Source organism: Hemiscyllium ocellatum, chromosome 42, assembly GCF_020745735.1.
Source record: "Hemiscyllium ocellatum isolate sHemOce1 chromosome 42, sHemOce1.pat.X.cur, whole genome shotgun sequence".
In the NCBI taxonomy this organism is placed as follows: domain Eukaryota; kingdom Metazoa; phylum Chordata; class Chondrichthyes; order Orectolobiformes; family Hemiscylliidae; genus Hemiscyllium; species Hemiscyllium ocellatum.
Window position 1 is genome coordinate 13,862,433 of NC_083442.1, and position 13,897 is coordinate 13,876,329.

Below are 13,897 nucleotides of genomic sequence, written 5' to 3' on the forward strand. Positions count from 1 at the left end.
GAAGTTATTCTGGAGAGTGAGTTAAATGACCAGTTAGTGTTGGTCTGGGGAAGGATTTTTGGTGAGCACACTGGGCTCTCTGATATTCACCTGAAATAAAACTAGCTCTAATAGAAGGATCAAGAATATTTAGTGACATTTTTATTATGAAGTTGTACACATTTCCTCAGCTAAATAGGAAGCTTCTGGGAGACCTGCATCAAAGGAGCCTGGAGGCTGAGCTCTGAGCTGTTCACAGCTTCAGGATTTAATATTCCATGTTGTTGTGGTTCTGTTCGCCGAGCTGGGAGTTTTTGTTGCAAATGTTTCGTCCCCTGTCTAGGTGACATCGTCAGTGCTTGGGAGCCTCCTGTGAAGCGCTTCTGTCATGTTTCCTTCGGCATTTATAGTGGCTTGTCTCTGCCGCTTCCGGTTGTCAGTTGCTGTCCGCTGCAATGGCCGCTTTATTGGATCCAGGTCAATGTGTTTGTTGATAGAATCAGTGGATGAGTGCCATGCATCTAGGAATTCCCTGGCTGTTCTCTGTTTGGCTTGTCCTTTAATAGTAGTGTTGTCCCAGTCGAATTCTTGTTGTTTGTCGTCTGTGTGTGTGGCTACTAAGGATAGCTGGTCATGTCGTTCCCTTTAGAAAGGAGACGAAACATTTGCAACAAAAACTCCCAGCTCGGCGAACAGAACCACAACAACGAGCACCCGAGCTACAAATCTTCTCCCAAACTTTAATCTTCCATTGCTGTCCTCTCCCAAAGTGTTGTGGGTGCTTCATATTGATGCATTGTGGAAGTGTCTCCATTTCACTTGAGAATTACTCTTGGATCACACCAGCCAGGCAACAGCACCATCCAAGTCTCTCCCTCGTGTTTTCATCATGCGGGAAGTTTGAATGTTTGGCCCCGAGTGGCCAGGCAGGTGTCTCTAATGTGAGTACATGTCGGCTCCGGTAAAGAGCTCTGATTTGTTGCCATGTTCGTTCTGTCCTTGAATCCTCGTGTCCCGTAAATACTGACCTTCTGAAAGCAACTATCTCAAACCAAAATAACAACAAAGCACTGCAGATACTGGCAATCTGAAACAAAGTGCTGGAGAAACAGCAGGTCAGGTAGCATTCGGGTAGATAGATAGACAGACAGACAGTTAATGATTTCTTTTCACTTTTGTTGTTTCGATGATGTAAATGTAATGTCACTGTGCACTCGTAATTAAGAAGCCGACTGTAACTCTTTGGGGACATGGGTTCAAATACCTTCATGGCAGCTGCTGGAATTTAACAAATGAATAAATCCAGTAATAGATCCATTAATAATGGTAGCTATAAAACTGTCAACTGTACATAGAAACAAACATGTTCATAAAAGTCCTTTTAAGAAAGGACATGTTAAACCCTTCCTTGGTCTTACATGTGACTCCAGAGCCAGAGTGATGTGGTTGACTCTTACCTATTTTCTGAAATGGTCTAACAACCCACTGCGTTCAAGTGCAGTTGGAATGGGCAACAAATATTGGCCTTGCCAGTGACCCCCACAGTACTTGAAAGAATAACAAAAACGTACATCTGCCACAATTCCTCTGTTCATCAGATCCAGGGTTTTTAAAAGCACTTTACTTAGAAAGCAGAGCATCAGAATCAGAGGTATCTCAATTAGAAATTCAAGCATTTCCTGAATTCCATAAAACATATCATCATCATGTTCAAGTCTGTATTGATTAGAATCTTGTTCCACGTTCTGACTTTTACTAAAAATGTTAAGATCAAAATGGAATATGATGCAGAATGAAGGGAGTGAAAAATATACATCAGTGTGTGTCATCAGAGTAAGTATGAATAGAATGATATAATGAGTGGTGAGTCCCAGCAAAACAATGAGTGTTGAACACTCTGATGAATCTGAATCTGAGATGAATACAAAGGACATGGAACATAGAGATGTGCACTGCAGTAAGTTTTTTTTTAAGGATTCTTCAATGAAAGTGGAAGAGAAAGGCTGAATGCAATCCAAAGACTCTTGATTGAGTTTTTTGAAGAAGTAACAAACAGGATTGATAATGGCAGAGTGGAAGATGTGATCTATATGGACTTCGGTAAGGCGTTCGACAAGGTTCCCCATGGGAGACTGTTTAGCAAGGTTAGATCTCATGGAATACAGGGAGAACTAGCCATTTGGATACAGAACTAGCTCAAAGGTAGAGACAGAGGGTGGTGGTGGAGGGTTGTTTTTCAGACTGGAGGCTGGTGACCAGTGGGGTGCCATAAGGATCAGTGCTGGGTCCTCTACTTTTAAATGATTTGGATGCTAGCATAAGAGGTACAGTTAGTAAGTTTGCAGATGACACCAAAATTGGAGGTGTAGTGGACAGCGAAGAGGGTTACCTCAGATTACAACAGGATCTGGACCAGATGGGCCATTGGGCTGAGAAGTGGCAGATGGAGTTTAATTCAGATAAATGTGAGGTGCTGCATTTTGGTAAAGCAAATCTTAGCAGGACTTCTACACTTAATGGCAAGGTCCTAAGGAGTGTTGCTGAACAAAGAGACCTTGGAGTGCAGGTTCATAGCTCCTTGAAAGTGGAGTCGCAAGTAGATAGGATAGTGAAGAAGGCGTTTGGGATGCTTTCCTTTATTGGTCAGAGTATTAAGTACAGGAGTTTGGAGGTCATGTTGTGGCTGTACAGGACATTGGTTAGGCCACTGTTGGAATATTGCGTGCAATTCTGGTCTCCTTCCTATCGGAATGATGTTGTGAAACTTGAAAGGGTTCAGAAAACATTTACAAGAATGTTGCCAGGGTTGGAAGATCTGAGCTATAGGGAGAGGCTGAACAGGCTGGGGCTGCTTTCCCTGGAGCATCGGAGGCTGAGGGGTGACGTTATAGAGGTTTATAAAATTATGAGAGGCATGGATAGGATAATTATACAAAGTCTTTTCCCTGGGGATGGGAAGTCCAGGACTAGAGGGCATAGGTTTAGGGTGAGAGGGGAAAGATATAAAAGAGACCTAAGGGGCAACGTTTTCACGTAGAGGGTGGTACATGTATGGAATGAGCTGCTAGAGGATGTGGTGGAGTCTGTTACAATTGCAACATTTAAGAGGCATTTGGATGGGTATATGAATAGGAAGCGTTTGGAGGGATATGGTCCAGGTGCTGGCAGGTGGGACTAGATTGGGTTGGGATATCTGATCGGCATGGACGGGTTGGACCGAAGAGTCTGTTTCCATGCTGTACATCTCTATGACTCTGAACATAAAATATCAATATCGTCACAGGAAGAGAGAATGCTCATTTTCATAGAATCCATACAGTGTGGAAACAGACCATTTGGCCCAACAAGTCCACACCGATCCTCCATATTTGGTCTGTGGGAAGGATCTGGAGTTCCTGAGGAATCTTGGGTCCCTAGTGCTGTGAGGCAGCAGTGCTAACCAATGAGTCACCATACTGCAATGCAACACATAAACTTGACAAAACTTAATCTAGCAAGCTGAAGTTATATCTCAGCTTCCACCTCACCAACCTCCGTGTATCACATCATCCTCTGTCATTTCCGCCACCTACAAATGGACCCCACCACCAGATATATGTTTCCCTCCCCACTCCTATCCGCTTTCCCTAAAGACTTATTTCCTCATCAGGTCCACGCCCACCCTCCCCTCCCAGCTCTTTCCCTACCACCGCAGGAATTGCAAAACCTGTGCCCACACATTTCCCCCCCCCCCCACCCAAGGCACCAAAGGAGCCTTCCATATCCATCAAAGTTGCACCCGCACTTCCACACATCAATTTACTGTATCCGTTTCTCCTGATTTGGTCTCCTCTACATTGGGGAGACTGAACGCAGAGCGCTTTATGGAATATCTCCAGGACACCCGTACCAACCAACCCCACTGTCCCATGGCCGAACATTTCAACTCCCTCTCCCGCTCTGCCGAGGACATGCAGGTCATGGGCCTCCTCCATCGCCACTCCCTCACCCCCCGACGCCTGGAGGAAGAGCACCTCACCTGCCTCCGGACCCCCCAACCCCATGGCATTAATGTGGATTTCACCAGTTTCATCATTTCCCCTCCTTATCCTAGTTTCAGCCTTCCAGCTCAGCACCAGCCTCATGACTTGTCCCACCTGTCCATCTTCCTTCCTGCCTATCCATGCCATTCTCCCCTCCGACCTATCACCTTTACCCACCTCCATCCACCTATTGCAATCTCAGCCACCTTCCTCCTAGCCCCTCCCATTTATCTCTCCAGCACTGCATTCTCGACTCTAATCTCCAGCATCTACAATCCTCACTTTCGCCTAAGTTATGTCAAGCCCAATCTACTCAATCACCGTAATATCACCAGTGTAATTGCTGTCTCTGATATAGAAACATTCAAATTCCAAGCACAGCTTATAATTCCAATCTGCAAGGCGTCTTTTGTCTACTTAGCGGATGCATGAAATGTCCTGAGGAAAGGCACAACCCATGTGTTCCAGTAACATCAGTGATGGTTGGAGCACAGGCTCACACCTTTGTTGAGAGAAGGTGACTGAAAGTTACATATTGGGGGGAAATAAGATTGCAGGATCAGAAATGGTGGATTTGGGGCACATAGTGTTCTTCGAAGAGAAGATAGATGCACGGTAGGGCAAAATCCCAAAGATATTTGTAGATGGTAAACCTTTTCAAAGTGATACATTGGGAAGTATACAAAAATTGACGAGGAGGGTTTGTCGAGATTTAAGAGTAAGATGCAGAATACAAGTTAGAGTTTGTATGATTAGGGATTTGTGGGAAACATTGAAGATTTGAAACTTGAATGGGGTGATATTGTGAAGGTGGTGAATGTATGGTCCTGTGGAAGAAACAATTTTGGATCAAATTAATCTAATTCCAGCCAGGAAGTCATTGTTGATCATCATAAATACCCTTCCAGGAAAGAAATCTGCTGTTCTTGCAGGGTCTGGCCTAGATGTGGCTCCAGAATCAGGGGAAGGTGGTTAAACAACTGTCTCAAATGGACAAGCAAGCTCCTAAGCTTAAGGGCAGTCAGGGATGGGTAATTCCTGGATTTGCTAGTGATGTATACATCTCGTGACTAAAATAAAAATAAAACAACATTGTCGAATTTAGCTTTGTGAAGCTGGTAGAATGGGACAGGGGAATAGGGTGCAGTAACTGTTTGAGAGCCAAATAGAGTCATAGAGATGTACAGCATGGAAACAGACCCTTTGGTCCAACCCATCCATGTTGACCAGATATTCCAACCCAATCTAGTCCCACCTGTCGGCACCCGGCCCGTATCCCTCCAAACCCTTCCAATTCATATAACCTTCCTCATGCCTCTTAAATATTGCAATTATACCAGCCTCCACCACATCCTCTGGCAGCTCAATCCATACACGTACTACCCTTTGTGTGAAAAAGTTGCCCAGTAGGTCTCTTTTATATCTTTCCCCTCTCACCCTAAACCGATGCCCTCTAGTTCTGGACTTCCGGACCCCAGGGAAAAGACTTTGCCTATTTACCTATCCATGCCCCTCATAATTTTGTAAACCTCTATAAGGTCACCCGTCAGCCTCCGACGCTCCAGGGAAAACAGCCCCAGCCTGTTCAGCTTCACCCTATAGCTCAGATCCTTCAACCCTGGCAACATCCTTGTAAACCTTTTCTGAACCCTTTCAAGTTTCACAACATCTTTCTGATAGGAAGGAGACCAGAATTGCACGTAATATTCCAACAGTGGCTTAACCAATGTTCTGTACAGCCACAACATGACCTCCCAACTGCTGTACTCAACAGTCTGACCAATAAAAAATGGAAATATATAGTAATTGATTTATACAGTTGTCATGATATGGAATGCAGTACCTCAATTAAAGTTCAAATCCAGCATGAACTGCTTCAGTGGATTTTTCTGGGTTAATTTACTGTTTGAAAACAGGCAGTGGAATCAGATTCACCTGATTTGACATTTCATTGACAGCCTGAAACAGGAGACCAACAGTCACAAAAAATAGAAACCTTAGTTGAGATGGAAGGCAGAGGTATCTCTGGCAGAAGATCGGCTTGTTATGACAAGTGAATCAGCTGCGTCTGCTTAATTTGTTCCTCGAGTGATGTGCAATTGTGATTGAACACACTGTGTCCAACTCCTTATTTAGTTTGTTTCAGTTCACATCCATTGCTATCTCCTGGGTATGCCTATGAGAACATTTGTATCTATCTGTTCATTATTAAATACTGGAAAGGTCAGACCTTAGAGTGAAACCTGACTTGATAGATCATTTATTCTTATTATTTATCATAGAGGTCAGTCACTGAACATATCCTTAAAGATCTTCAAATATACCTTTATCAAAAACAGGTAAGTTTATTACACAAAAGGAAAGGATGGACTATTTCACACTGTACAAGAGCTACTGGACTAATCTCATTAAAGCCATCAGAAAGATTCAACCTTTTTATCAGTGCAATACCCTCATAGATACTTCAGCCTCCGTGCAGAGTCATAGAGTCCTCGAGATGTACAGCACAGAAACACATCCTTCGGTCCAACCCGTCCTTGCCAACCAGATATCCCAACCCAATCTAGTCCCACCTGGCCCATATCCCTCCAAACCCTTCCTATTCATATACCCAACCAAATGCCTCTTAAATGTTGCAATTGTACCAGCCTATCCATGCCCCACATAATTTTGTAAACCTCTATAAGGTCACCCCTCAGCCTCCGATACTCCAGGGAAAACAGCCGCAGCGTGTTCAGCCTCTCCCTGTAGCTCAGATCCTCCAACCCTGGCAACATCCTTGTAAATCTTTTCTGAACCCTTTCAAGTTTCACAACATCTTTCTGCTAGGAAGGAGACCAGAATTGTCTACCTCTACGTGAAAGCTCCTTAGTCTGGTGGCATGAGTACAGTTCCCCTGATAGAAATTGCTGCACGTTCATTCAATTATGTTTTCTTTAGTTCATGTCTCTCACTGAGACCTTTAAAAGTGCTAACTCAGCTGAATTATTGCTTAACATGGGTTTTCTTTACACTTGTGTTCAATAGAATGGTTTTCTTCCTGATACCTCAAAAGTCTTCAGCTTCTGGAGCTTTCATCTTATTGATCCAAGATCTCAGGACTTCTTCTCAGAGACACCAGAGGTAACGGTGTAGGAGTGGGGAGAGAGCTGATTCCTGGAGGTCCTCTGGCTATGATTAGCCAGAAGCAGGCAAGGGCAGTCCCGACCACCATGAGAATGTGTTGGAGGAGGTTGATAAGTCAGGTTACAAGAGGGAATAGTTCACCCTTAGTTCAGGTACAGAGGATGCCAATTGTAACTTTGGAGGTAGGGAGGCAGGTTCTGAACATAGTAGGAGCCAAGAGTTTTTTTTTGAGGGGATAAAGATGACAATTTTAAAGGAGAGAGTGACCAATACCTTTGGCTGAGGTGGAGTGGAGATTGGTTGGCAATTTGGTGGGAATAGGGTGGAGAGAGCAGCAAGTTAATCACATGGACAACATGAGCTCAGGGAGAGCATGAAGGAAGATAGCAGAGAAACGTGAGAAAAATACAAGTTCATGACCTGAGCAGGTGAAGACTTCAGGTGAATTGAACCCATTGAAACTGGAAGCGAGGGATATGGCAGAGACAACTATTTAGATTGTCTAAATCTTAGTGACTAAAGTCCAGTGTTCTCAGAAATCAGCACAGCATGTCTGCAGCAGTAAAAAAAAACAACCACCTAACTATTCTAATCCCATTTTCCAGCGTATGGCCTTGTGTGCTTGGCAGTGTTGGAAAATGGGATGAGCGTCTAAATACTTCTTCAATGTCATGGGTTTCTGCCTCAACCACCCTTGCAAGCAGTGAATTCCAGATTCCCACCTTGGGAATCAAGGTCCCTCTGATCCTCGGTGCTTCCCAGGGTCCTACTGTTTATCATGGATTCTCGTGTCATCTTTGTCCTGCCCAAGTGCATCACTTCACATTTATCCAGATTGAATCTATATGCCACTGATCAGCCCCACCTGACCAGCTTGTAATTGAGGCTAGCTTCTTCACAACTTACCTTACCATCAATTTTTGCACCATTTGCAAACTTACTGAACAGTCCTCCTACATTTAAGTCAAACTCATTTACCTAAACTACAAACGTGACCCCCCCCCCCCCGCCCAAAACATGACCCCTGTGGGAGCCCATTGGATATAGACTTTCAACTGGAAAAACATTCCTCAACCATCACCCTCTGTCACTGAGCCAATTGTGGATCTCATTTGCTAAATTTCCTTGGATCACACCTTGGCTATCAGTCTCTCATGTTAGGCCTTACCAAACACCTTGCTGAAGTCCAAGTAGACTACATCAAAACCATTGCCCTCATCTACACACCTGATCCACCTCTTCGAAAAATGCAGTCAAGTTGGTCAGACATTACTTCCCCTTAACAAAACTATACTGATTGTTCTTCATTAATCCCTACCTCTCCAGATGCAGATTAATTCTATGCCCCAGAATTGCTTCCAATAGTTTCCTAACTAGAAGTCAGACGATTAGCCTTAGTTTCCTAGTTTATCCCTTGCTCCCATATCGTCGAATAATGATAGCATGTTGCCTGTCCTCCAGTCCTCTGGCTTTTCTTCTGTGGTCAGAGAGAAATTGAAAAGTTTTGCAAGCACCACTGCTTTTCCTCCCTTGCCTCAATTAACAACCTGGGATACATTCCACCTGGCCCAGGAGTTTTATCTAATTTTAAGTCTGCCAGACAGTCAGAAACTCTTCTGTGTTAATTTCTTTAATTCTATCAAAGACCTTCTCCCTAATTTCCATATCCATATAATCTCTCTCTCACTAATGAACACTGACTCAAAGTATTCATTTAGAATCCTACCTACCTCCTCTGGCTCCATGATCAAATTTCTGCTGTGCTCCTCAGTATCATTTTACACTTAATGGATCTTAAAAACAGCTCAGGATTTTCCTTTATTCTGCCACGATCCTTTCACACCCAACTCTCTGAATCTCCCTTTTCAAGTTCCCTTTTGCATATTCTATACTCCTCTGGGACTTCTACTGTTTTCAGGCCTCAGTATCCACCATCTGCTTCCCAATTTCTCTTAATCCAATGCTGGACATCCCTCAATATCCAGGATGCCTTTTAAGAATTCCACTCCCTCAAAACCTTTCACATCTTGACTACTGCAGTTAACGTTAGGAAAGTTGAACTCCCCAACTGTAACCATCCAATTACTTCTATACATCTGCACTGTGCCCACATAGCTGCTGTTCTATTTCTCTCAGGCTATTAGGGGCATTGTAGTACACTCCCAGCAATGTAATTGGTCTGTTTTGGTTTTTAAGTTCTATCCATATGGCTTCATTTGAGGAGCTGCCTAAAATAACATGCCTCCTTACTGCTGTAATTGATTCCCTGATCAAAATTGCAACACCTCTTCTTCTTTGACCTGCTTCCCTGTCTCACCTGAAGACCTTCTATTCTGGAATATAGAGCTGCCAATCTTGTCCCCTTCACAACCACGTCTCATTAACAGGAATTACACCACTACCTCATATTTGAATTTGTTCCCTCAACTTATCCGTCTTGTTCATGAGGCTCTTGGAATTCAAGTAGACGCTTTGACTCACTTGTTGGGAATCTTCTCATTTTGGTTGTTTATCTCCCACCTGCTGAACATTCTCTGGATCACATTCCCTGCCAATTTAGTTTAAATGTGGAGGAGCCAGTGTTGGACTGGGGTGGACAAAATTAAGTCACACAGCACCCGGTTATACTCCAATAGGTTTATTTGGAAGCACTAGCTTTCGGAGCACCGCTCCTTTGTCAGTTACCTGGTCAACCAAATAAACCTGTTGGAATAAAATCTGGTGTTGTGTGATTTTTAATTTAGTTTAAACCCTTCCCAACAGCCATAATCATAGAGGTCTACAACATGGAAACAGGCCCTTCAGCCCAACTTGCCTATGCAGCCCAATTTTCACAATTAAACTCAGCCCATTTGCCTGCATTTGGGCCCTGTCCCTCCAGACCTATCCCAGGCATATACTTGTCTAAATGTTTCCTAAATGATGAAATTGGACTTGCCTCCACTGCTACCTCTGGCAGCCCATTCCAGACACCACCTGCTATGTGAAAGAATTACCCCTCTCCCCTCTCGCCTTAAACCTATGCCCTCTAGTTTTAGACTCCCCTACCCTGGGGAAAAGCTGACCCTTCAGTCTCCAATGCTCCAGGGAAAAAAAGTCCCAGCCTAACCAGCCTCTCTTTATAACTGAAACCTTCCAGTCCAGGTAACATCCTAGTGAATCTTTTCTGCACTGTTTCAAGTTTAATAATATCCTTTCTATAGTAGGGCAACCATAACTGCTCACACCAACGTTTTGTACAGCTGCAACAAGATGTTCCAACTCTCCTATATTCACTGCCCTGACTGACGAAAGCAAGCATTCCGAAAACCTTTTTCTTCACCCTGTCTACCTGTGAGTCCACTTTCAAGGAGCTATGACCCTGTACCCCTAGATCTCTTTGTTCTATAACACTCCCCAGGGTCCTACCATTGACTGTGTAACTCCTGCCCTGGTTGACCCATCAAAATGCAACTCATTGCATTTACCTAAATTAAACTCCCATCTGTTATTCCTCAGCCCACTGGCCCAGATGATTAAGATCTCACTGTAGTCCCACATAACCTTCTTCACTGTCCACTAAGCCACAAATCTTACTGTCATCCACAAACTTACTAACCATGCCTCCTAAATTCTCATCTATATCATTTGCATAAATAACAAATAACAATGCACCCAGCCCCAATCCCTGTGGCACACTACTGGTCACAGGCCTCAAATTTGTAAAACAATCCTCTATCACTACCACTACCTTCTACCGTCAAGCCAATTTTGCATCCAATTGGTTAGCTCTCTCTGATCCCTTGAGATATAACCTATCATGCAGTACCTTGTCAAAGGCCTTGCTAAAGTTCATGAAGATAACGTTTACTGCACAGCCATCTTCTACTTTCTTGGTGACCTCTTCAAACTCTCAATCAAATTCATTCAACATGATTTCCCATGCACAAGTCAACACTGACTATCCTAATTGAGTATTTGGCCCTCCAAATGCTTTTAGATCCTGTCTCCCAGAATCCCCTCCAACAATGTAACCACCACAGACATTAGGCTCACTGGTCTGTAGTTCCCAGGGATTTCCCTGCAGCCCAATGTTGTAATGACACAACATGAACCACCCTCCAATCTTCAGGCATTTCCATGTGACTGTTGATAATACAAATATCTCTGCTAGGGGCTTTGCAATTTCCTCCCTAGTCTCCCACAAAGTCCTGGGGTTCACTTCATCAGCTCCCAGGATTTAATCTAGCTTCATATCCAGCACCTTCTGTTCAATAATGTAAACTTTCTTCAAGATATCACTGTTTATTTGCCCAAGTTTCTTAGCATCATGCCTTTCTCAATGGTAAATACTGATGAGAAATAGTCATTTAGGATCTCATCCATCTCTTGTGGCTGCACAGATAGATGACCTTATTGATCTTTAAGGGACCCTATTCTCTCCCTTATTACTCTTTTGCTGTTCATGTACTTGTAGAATCTCTTTGGATTCTCCTTTACCTTTTCTGCCAAAGCCATCTCAGGTCCTCATTTAGTTCTCCTGATTTCTCTCTCAAGTGTACTCCAACACCTTCTATATGCCTCAAGGAATTCACTTGATCCTAGCTGGCTAGACGTGTCATATGCCTCCTTTTTCAAGACCAGGGACTCAATAACTCGAGTCACTTAGGGTTTCCTCCTCCTGCCAGCCCTACCCTTCACTCTAACAGGAACATGCTGGCCCTGAACCCTCATCACCCCACTTCTGAAAGCCTCCCACTTATCAGCTTGCTAACAACCTCCTCCAATCAACATTTGAAAGTTCCTGTCTAAGACCATCAAAATTGGCCTTATCTCAATTTAGAACTTTAATATGTGGACCAAACCTATCTTTTCCATAGCCATTTAAAAAACTGATGGAATTATGGTCACTGGTCCCAAAGCACTCGCTCTACTAACACTCCCATCACTTGCTTACTCCCCAAGAGGACATGAAGTTTTGCCCCTTTTCTAGTATGGCCAACTACATACTGCATAAGAAATTCTTCCAGAACACACTTCACAAATTTCTCTCCATCGAAGCCCTTAACACTATGGCAGTGCTGGTCAATATTAGGAAAGTTAAAATCCCCTACAATTGCAACCCTATTATTCTTGCAGCTACCAGCTATCTCCTTCCATATTTCTCCTTAATCTCCTGCTGACTATTTTAGGTCCTAGAGTACAATATTATCAAAGTGATCTCCCCCTTTTTATTTGAATGGACTCAGTGGACAAACCCTCAAGAATGTCCACTCTTAGTCCTGCCATGATCTCCCTCATCAAAAATGCAAACTCCCCCATCTCTGTTGTCTCCCCTTCTATCCTTCCTATAGCATCTGTACCCTGGAACATTGACCTGCCAGTCCTATCCCTCCCTCAGCCACGTTTCTGTTTTAGCTATAATATCCCAGTTCCATGTACCTGTCCATGCCCAGAGTTCATTTGCCTTTAATGCTGAGGCCTGTTGCATTGAAATAAATGCAATTTAACCCAAACTACCCTTACTGCCCGCGCTGTCTAGTACTGAGATTACCAACACTGCCTTTACTATTTAACTTGCTGTCATTAACTTGGGAACTGTCCTCAACCTTCTCTTTCGTCTCCCACCTCCCCTAACAGACTAGTTTAAACCCTCTAGAGAGACTCGAGTAAATCTCCCACCAGGATGTCGGTTCCCCTCCAGTTCAGATATAATCTGTCCCTCTTGTACAAGTCACCTCTACCCCAGAAGAGATCCCAGTGATTCAAGAATCTGAATCCCTGTCCCCTACACACAGCTCTCAAGTCACACCTTCCATCTGCCATATCCTCCTATTCCTACTTTCGCTAATACGTGGAATTGGAAATAGTCCAGAAATTACTACCTGTGAGGTCCTCCATTTTAACGCTCTGCCTAACTCCCTCTAATCCCTCTTCAGGACCTCATTCCTTTTCTGACATATATTGCTGGTAAAATAACATCTGGCTGCTCACCCTCCCTCTTAAGAATTTTATGCAACTGCTCAGAGATGTCCTTAACCCTGTCACCAGGGAGGCAACACATCATCCTGGAATCATGATCGTAGCCACAGAAGCACCTGATTGTGCCCCTGACCAGTCATATTCGCTTCAACTTTGCCCGACCCTGGTCTACAGCAGAGCTGGTCATGGTGCCACAGGCCTGGCTGCTATAGTTGTACCCCACAATAGTATCCAAAACAGTTATACCTGTTTGAGAAGGGAATAGCTACAGGAGACTCCTACTCTACCCTGCTACCTCACTTGGCTTAAGTGCAACCCATCCACTTTCTACAGATCCCACCACCCTCAAAAACAGCCCCAATTTCCCAGAAACATTAAAGTCCTTTCTCCTGTAACATGGTTAAAAATCACACAACACCAGGTTATAGCCCAACAGGTTAATTTGGAAGCACTAGCTTTCGGAGCGCTGCTCAATCACCTGATGAAGGAGCGGCACTCTGAAAGCTAGTGTTTCCAAATAAACCTGTTGGACTATAACCTGGTGTTGTGTGATTTTTAACTTTGTCCACCCCACTCCACTACTGGCTCTTCCAATTGCGTGCAGTATACGGAGTAGAGTAAATGAGCTTCTGGCACAGATCGAAATGGGCAGGTATGATATGGTGGGCATCACGGAGACATGGCTGCAGGGGGATCAGGATTGGGAGCTAAATATCCAAGGATATACAGCTTATTGAAAAAATTGAGCAGTTGGGCAGAGGGGCTGGGGTTGCCTTGTTAGCAAAAAATGAAATTAAATCAATAGCAAT